Raw genomic sequence first — 8,629 nt, forward strand, 5'->3', positions numbered from 1 at the left:
TCTGTCCTTTGGGTTAAATGGAATGTTGCTGCTTGCTCAGCTTGTTTTGCTTTGTTGCTTCTCCCCTCTTGTCATTTCCTATTTGCTCCACAGTGAGGAAAAATCGGATTAAAAACACAATCACCATGGCGCCGGGCTCTGTGCCTTCTAATCAAAACATAATGGGAGTTTAACATGCATTATCTCAGAGTGGAATTTAATGAGAGTTTAACAAGCCTTATCTCAGAGTGAATTTTAATAGCGGCTTCCAGAGGCATCTCGAAATAATGATCTCATCTGCATCTCATCCCAAGACAAAGTCAGAGGAGACCAAGAACAATAACTCCAGGGGTGACAAGGGAAACATCTGCAGCTCACGTGGACAAGGCTTGTGTCTCAAAGTCATACTATCTGGTGCTGTTGTGTTCTGTCTGTCTGTCTTGAGGTGTCAGGGTTGCAGTTTCCATCTGGTGTTTGTTGCTTTAACTTTGTTTGGTTTTTAGTCTCTGTCTATTATTGTTTTGTCTGGTTCCAAATTGTTGGGGAGTTTTTGTCTTTTTTAGTTGGTCTGACATACAGTACCAGTCAAAAGTTTGGACACACCTACTCATTCCAGGGTTTTTCTTTATTTGACTATTTTCTACGTTGTAGAATAATAGTGAAGGCATCACAACTATGAAATAACACATATGGAATAATTTAGTAACCAAAAAAGTGTTAAACAAATCAAAATATATTTTATATTTGAGATTCTTCAAAATAAATACCCTTTGCCTTGATGACAGCTTTCCACACACTTGGCATTCTCTCAACCAGCTTCATGAGGTAGTCACCTGGAATGCATTTCAATTAACTGGTGTGCCTTGTTAAAAGTACATTTCTTTCCTTCTTAATGCGAGCCAATCAGTTGTGTTGTGACAAGGTAGGGGTGATATACAGAAGATAGCCCTATTTGGTAAAAGACTAAGTCCATATTATGGCAAGAACAGCTCAAATAAGCAAGGAGAAATGGCAGTCCATTACTTTAACACATGAAGGTCAGTTAATAAAGAACATTTCAAGAACTTTAAGTGTATTTTAGTGCAGTCGCTAAAACCATCAAGCGCTATGATTAAACTGGCTCTCCTGACGACCGCCACAGGAACGGAAGACCCAGATTTACCTCTGCTCCATAGGATAAGTTCAGTAGAGTTAACTGCACCTCAGATTGCAGCCCAAATAAATGCTTCACAGAGTTCAAGAAACAGACAGATCTCAACATCAACTGTTCAGAGGAGACTGCGTGAATCAGGCCTTCATGATCGAATTGCTGCAACCACTACTTAAGGACACCAATAAGAAGAAGACACTTGCTTGGGCCAAGAAACACGAGCAATGGACAGCAATGTGAGATTTTTGGTTCCAACCGCATGTCTTTGTGAGACGCAGAGTGGTTCCCACCGTGAAGCATGGAGGAGGGGTGATGGTGTGGTGGTGCTTTGCTGTTGACACTGTTAGTGATTTTCTAAATTTTATTCAAGGCACACTTAACCATGGCTAACCATAACATTCTGCAACGGTACACCATTCCATCTGGTTTGCGCTTAGAGGGACTATAATTTGTTTTTCAACATGACAATGACCCAAAACACACCTCCAGGCTGTGTAAGGGCTATTTGACCAAGAAGGAGAGTGATGGAGTGCTGCATCAGATGACCTGGCCTCCACAATCACCCGACCTCAACCCATTTGAGATGGTTTGGGATGAGTTGGACCGCAGAGTGAAGAAAAAGCAGTCAACAAGTGCTCACCATATGTGGGAACTACTTCAAGACTGTTGGAAAAGCATTCCTCATGAAGCTGGTTGAGAGAATACCAAGAGTGTGCAAAGCTGTCGTCAAGGCAAAGGGTGGCTTTGCCGATGACACAACCGTGGTAGGCTTGATCACCGACAATGACTAGACAGCCTATAGGGAAGAGGTCAGAGATCTGGCCGTGTGGTGCCAGGACAACAACCTCTCCCTCAACGTGATCAAGACAAAGGAGATGATTGTGGACTACAGGAAAAAGAGGACCGAGCACACCCCATTCTCATCGACGGAGCTGCAGTGGAGCAGGTTCAGAGCTTCAAGTTCCTTGGTGTTCACATCACCAGCAAACTAACATGGTCCATGCACACCAAGACAGTTGTGAAGAGGGCACGACAAAATCTATTCCCCCTCAGGAGACTGAAAAGATTTGGCATGGGTCCTCAGATCCTCAAAAGGTTCTACAGCTGCACCATCGAGGGCATCTTGACTGGTTGCATCACTGCAACTGTATGGCAACTGCTTGGCCTCCAACCACAAGGAACTACAGAGGGTAGTGAAAACGGCCCGGTACATCACTGGGGTCAAGCTTCCTGCCATCCAGGACTTCTATACCAGGCGGTGTCAGAGGAAGGCCCTAAAAATGGTCAAAGACTCCAGCCACCCTAGTCGTAGACTGTTCTTTCTGCTACCTCATGGCAAGTGGTACCAGAGAGCCAAGTCTAGGTCCAAGAGGCTTCTAAACAGCTTCTACCCCCAAGCCATAAGACTCCTGAACATCTAATCAAATGGCTACCCAGACGATTTGCATTGCCCCTCCCCCTCTTTTACACCGCTGCTACTCTCTGTTGTTACAGTCTATGTATAGTCACTTTAATAATTCTACCTACATGTACATATTACCTCGACTTACCGGTGTCCCTGCACATTGACTCTGTACCGGTACCCCCTGTATATAGTCTCCCTATTGTTATTTTACTGCTGCTCTTTAATTACTTGTTACTTTTATTCCTTATTCTTATCCGTATTTTTTTTAACTGCATTGTTGGTTAGGGGCTCGTAAGTAAGCATTTCACTGTAAGGTCTACCTACACCTGTTGTATTTGGCGCATGTGACTAATAAAAATTGATTTGATTTTGATTTTTGGCTACTTTAAGAATCTCAAATATAAAATATATTTTGATTTGTTTAAGGCTTTTTTTGGTTACTAAATGATTCCATATGTGTTATTTCATAGTGTTGATGTCTTCACTATTATTCTACAAAGTAGAAAATAGTAAAAATTAAGAAAAACTCTTGAATGAGTAGGTGTGTCCAAACCTTTGACAGGTACTGTATACCCGTAATTAAATTAAGATGAATTAAACTTTCATTAATGGGTCACCTCTCAATCTTAAACAGGATTAATCCTCAGCTCAACAAGACTGTGTGGTGTATATTTGAGCGATATCTCTGTATAGAGAGTGATTAGAAAGAGATGAAAACAAAAAGTATACTTCGTTCTCAGCAAAGATGTATTATCTGTGGAGAGGTCCATTCCACCTGCAGATCATATATGCTTTTACTCACTTTGAAATGTTTCTTACCAACATATTATTTTGTCCCTGCTGTCCACCTTGAAAATAATTTCTTAAAGACACTGTGTGCTTGAGTTATTATTGTGTGACAAATAAAATTTAATCAAATCTATTGCAGATCATGCTCTTTCCAGAAGGACAAACCACAAACTCTAAGAAAACCATTATCCTTTGTTCTCCAGCCTCAAAGGTATCTGTTTCATTTCATCCTCTGGGCTCAATGTTTATTTGTTTATTCACACAGACAGATGCAGAGTTGCTTATCTCTCCTCTCTCAGATCTCCCACTTTAAAGGACACATGACTGGGTCGCTAAGGACTTCACACGGCAACAGCAGCCCTGGAGCCCAGGAACGACAAGGTAAGCAGGACCCTTACAGGTCCCACTGGAGTTATAGAAGCCATGGCTGGAGAGAAACAAGACAAGGGGAAGGTAGGTAGTGATGAGAGGGTGAATCATTGTTGTTATGAAGAAGATGAGCTGTCACTGTCTTCTGCCGGGACACCGGTGTATATTCATGTGGTGTTGTGAAATGGAAACTCATATGGAAACTTATGTTAATGTATTCTGTTTGAAGAACCAAATTTAAGGTTGCGGTTTGACTCTCTGACACTGACTTTTTCCACATTTTGTTACGTTACAGCCTTATTAAATTGATTAAATTGTTTTTTCCCTCAACAATCTACACACAATACCCCATAATGACAAAGCATAAACAGGTTTTTAGAAAACGTTGCAAATTAAACATTTTAAATAACCTGAAACATCACATTTATATAAGTATTCAGACCCTTTACTCAGTACTTTGTTGAAGCACCTTTGGCAGCGATTACAGCCTCAAGTCTTCTAGAGTATGACGCTACAAGCTTGGTACACCTGTATTTGGGAAGTGTCTTCCATTCTTCTCTGCAGATCCTCAAGCTCTGTCAGGTTGGATGGGGTGCGTTGCTGCACAGCTATTTTCAGGTCTCTCCAGAGATGTTCAATCAGGTTCAAATCCGGGCTCTTGCTGCGCTAGTCAAGGACATTCAGAGATTTGTCCCGAAGCCACTCCTGCGTTGTCTTGGCTGTGTGCTTAGGGTCGTTGTCCTGTTGTAAGGTGAACCTTCGCCCCGGTCTGAAAACCTGAGCGCTCTGGAGCAGGTTTTCATCAAGGATCTCTCTGTACTTTGCTCCGTTCATCTTTCCCTCGATCCTGACTAGTCTCCATGTTCCTGTTTTTAGTAAATTAGCAAACATTTCTAAACCTGTTTTGCTTTGTCATTATGGGGTATTGATGAACAAAAAAAAACAATTTAATCCATTTTAGAATAAAGCTGTAACGTAACAAAATGTGGAAAAAGTCAAGGGGTCTGAAAACTTTCCAAATGCACCGTAGTAGGCGGATCCATCAGATGTCTGAATGTGACAGATGTTTTCCTTGATATGCTGTTGATGACACATACTGTATATGTAATTTGCAATCTCCACATGTGGTGACCTTGAGGAGCCCAGGGAGTGTGTTCGTGGTGTGCCCCACTTCCCTGTTCAGACGAAGGAAAGTACCACAATGGAAAAAGTGATCTTGTTTTTGTGCATGTATCTGTTTGTGACTATGTATACTGTTCTTTCTCTCCACATTTATAAAAAAAAAAATAGTTGCACCAAATATAATTTGATTTGTTATCATCAAATCACTTAATGTAATAGCTCCCAGGAGCCCTTGTTTTCAGTGTCTGCCAGGACATTATGGTGGCTGATTTGGGTCTAATTTATTATGTCCTCTGTGCTGAAGTGACAGCTGTTGAGAGTTAGTCCTACACCACAAACCCTTAGCCTATGATTGAACTGTTATTCAAAATGGAAGCAAATTCCTCAACATGTGTAAATTGAAATGACATTAAAAAAACAATTGTGGGCCTCCCGGGTGGCGCAGTGATTAAGGGCGCTGTACTGCAGCGCCAGCTGTGCCATCAGAGTCCCTGGGTTCGCGCCCAGGCTCTGTCGTACCGGGAGGTCCGTGGGGCGACGCACAATTGGCCTAGTGTCGCCTGGGTTAGGGAGGGCTTGGTCGGTAGGGGTGTCCTTGTCTCATCGCGCACCAGCGACTCCTGTGGCGGGCTGGGCGCAGTGTGCGCTAGCCAAGGTGTTTCCTCCGGCGCATTGGTGCGGCTGGCTTCCGGGTTGGATGCGAGGACGCATGACTTTCAACCTTCGTCTCTCCCGAGCCCGTACGGGAGTTGTAGCGATGAGACAAGATAGTAGCTACTACAACAATTGGATACCACGAAATTGGGGAGAAAAAAACAAGAAAAAAACAACAATTGTACTGTACATTTCAGAACAGTGGACAAATGTTCCTATGCTGATCTGTTCAGTCAAATGAGCAGCTACATTCATAAAGTCATAAAACCTTTGGTGTACATCAGTAATTAGGAGTGACAGTGATGTTATCACCTCAACTTGTCATCTGACACCTGAGTGGTGACTTGAGTGATGTATGACACATGGCAAGCACTGTCACAGGGGAATACAGGAGTATTCAAATGTATTGGTCCAGTGAACAGAGAAATTGACCAAATTATCAAATCTATTTCAGGCAAATGTGAATACTGCAAGAAGAGAAAAAGACATGTTCTGCATCAAGGTATAGAGAGAGACCCACTGAGACGGTGAGAGAGACACTGCCCAGTGCCCACTGTGAAGCAGAGCTGAGATATAGATTTATCTATCAATACTAGCATATTATATTTTTTAAGATTAGGTTTATTGCCATCTCATTGTCATGACAATTATATCACTTTATTGATACAGTGCTGGGGGAGGGAGATTGTTAGCATGAAGATCACCAGGGGAGAGAGAGGGGGAAACTCCCTCATGTATTTTTAATCTCAACAGTATGACCTTTTCCACACATTCTTAGGACTCACACTCTCTCTGTCACACACAGCACGCACACAAACCAATGAATCATAATTTGTGTACTTCAGCGATTAGACTTTAATGAGGTCAAAACAACCTTGGGCTGACAACTTTTGAGGGCCAGTCAAACTTCACAGAGTACAACTAGGCCACAGATGTTTCATGACTGAGATTTCACATCATACTGTATGTCTTACAGGCTTTATTTTTACTCTTTTGATTTCTGTTTTTTAAGATGTTCAAGCTTTGCCTGGAATATCTGAGGCTTTGAGCATTACGTTGGAATGTTGAAAAATGAAGAATCTCTCAGATTAATGTTGGACTTTCATCGGCCCTCCGATGCTCTGAAGGTCTTAGAGCCGTGAGCAGTGAGACCACAGAGAACCTACACAGGGTGGAAATAAAAGAGTTACACAAATAATGGGCAAACCCTTACCCAGCAAACTCTGTCCCAGTGTTATCACCACAGGCATACTGTATAATCACAGCGTAGCCTAGTGGTTAGAGCGTTGGACTAGTAATCGGAAGGTTGCAAGTTCAAACCCCCGAGCTGACAAGGTACAAATCTGTCATTCTGCCCCTGAACAGGCAGTTAACCCACTGTTCCTAGGTTGTCATTGAAAATAAGAATTTGTTCTTAACTGACTTGCCTAGTTAAATAAAGGTAAAATAAATAAAAAATAAAAAAATTGGAGAAGAGTACAACCACAACTCAAAATGAAAACTTGTAAGAGAAGTAGCAAACATGCTGTCATTTTCCTTGTAATTTGAGCAGCTGCCTACTAGTGAATTAGCAACTGTTTTAAGCCTGGTTCTAAGAACAGAGGCTGTTGACTCTGTCATGATCCTCTCTAGGTTTCTTCTAAGGAGTTCTTCCTGGCCATTTCACTCTCGCTACTGCTTTGCTTGTACTTTGGGTTTAGGCTGGATTACTGTTTGTGACAACTTGTGATGTAAAGATAGCCCAAAACATTTGATTGATTGATTGTGACTTCTTGCAGTGTGAAATGGCCTAAATATCTTAAACATAACACAGTAAATGTTGAAGATTCAGGACATAGATGGGGGATTTACTGTAAACCAAAATACAGGCTTCAGATGCCCAACATACAGCACAGTCTAACCAATCCACAATCAGCACCTGGGCATATGCTCATACATATTTATGTGCCCTTGGTCTAAAACCCCGGTAAAAAGCTCCTTATTAAAACAGGAAAACGTTAATACGTGTTCAGTTACAGCCCCAATGCGCCAACAGTGTTCTGAGTATCAGAGAAGATAGAGAGGAGGACCTCATAACTCCCGCTGTGTAGATGTATGACTTAACACAGTGTGAATGAATTAGGCACGCATAAAACATCCCCTATGTAAACGCTTTGATTATAGTGGTGCTGCTGCACTGTCTACCTGCTCATCTGTGGTGGTCTTTCCCCATCCCATCTAATGAAGGAGCTCATTTGAGGGAGACCATGTTTCAGCTATATGGAAGCTAGGCTATTTGAGTTGTGTGCAACAAGACAGCCTCAACACCTGAGAGTCCCAGGTCAGAGTTGTCCTGGGTCAAATTAAGCCCCTCCTAGAATTGGCAGTAGTTCAGTGTACTTAGTTCACTGTCTTAGGACTTTTCTCATTTGGGCAAAAGTCCATCCTCCACCCTCTTGCCTTTGTCTCCTTCTCAAAACACATTAGATGAGAAAGCCAGAGGTTCCTCCCCTCTGACCTTCTCCTCCAATTGGTTTTGAGAAGGAGACGAGGATAGAGGAGAATGGGCGCCAGGAGTATGCATTTGAGATCTTGCCTTGTTCATGTTTTGGACTGCTATTTGCACTGTCCCAGGTCTTGTTTAGCCCACTTAGGACTGGTCCTACTGCTCTGTCCTAGACCTGGTTGAGCCCTGTTGGGCTTGAGTCATTAGGACTGTTGCTAGACCCATAGACTTTGTTCTGACAGGCCATTGATTTCATGAGCAGCTGACAAACAGGCCTTTAGAGGGCCACATGACTGAATGGGCACTGAGTGCTGCTGCCTTCCCACCAGTAATGAGCCACTTTACTGAATGAGCCTTAAGTGTATGTTTTTGTTGAGAAGAGCACACAGTCACACATGCTCCCAGGTATCAGAAACCGTCTCATCACTGTGTGTGTGTGCATACGAGTCATGTGCACTAATTAGAGCATAATATATGAAACCATTTGGAAATATAGCTCCCTGTTGTATTATTCAGCTGTGGCATAATGTGGTCCTGGAACAGATGATCAAATCATGATGCACCTAAGGAACAGTAAGTTTGATCTTCTCACAACCATTAGGATTCCCTCATCTGTATTCTTGAAGCATATGCATCTTTATCCATATACTTCAGGATCTGTGGTTTGTATCCACAC

The sequence above is a fragment of the Oncorhynchus keta genome, chromosome 21, assembly GCF_023373465.1.
Source record: "Oncorhynchus keta strain PuntledgeMale-10-30-2019 chromosome 21, Oket_V2, whole genome shotgun sequence".
Classification (NCBI taxonomy): Eukaryota; Metazoa; Chordata; class Actinopteri; order Salmoniformes; family Salmonidae; genus Oncorhynchus; species Oncorhynchus keta.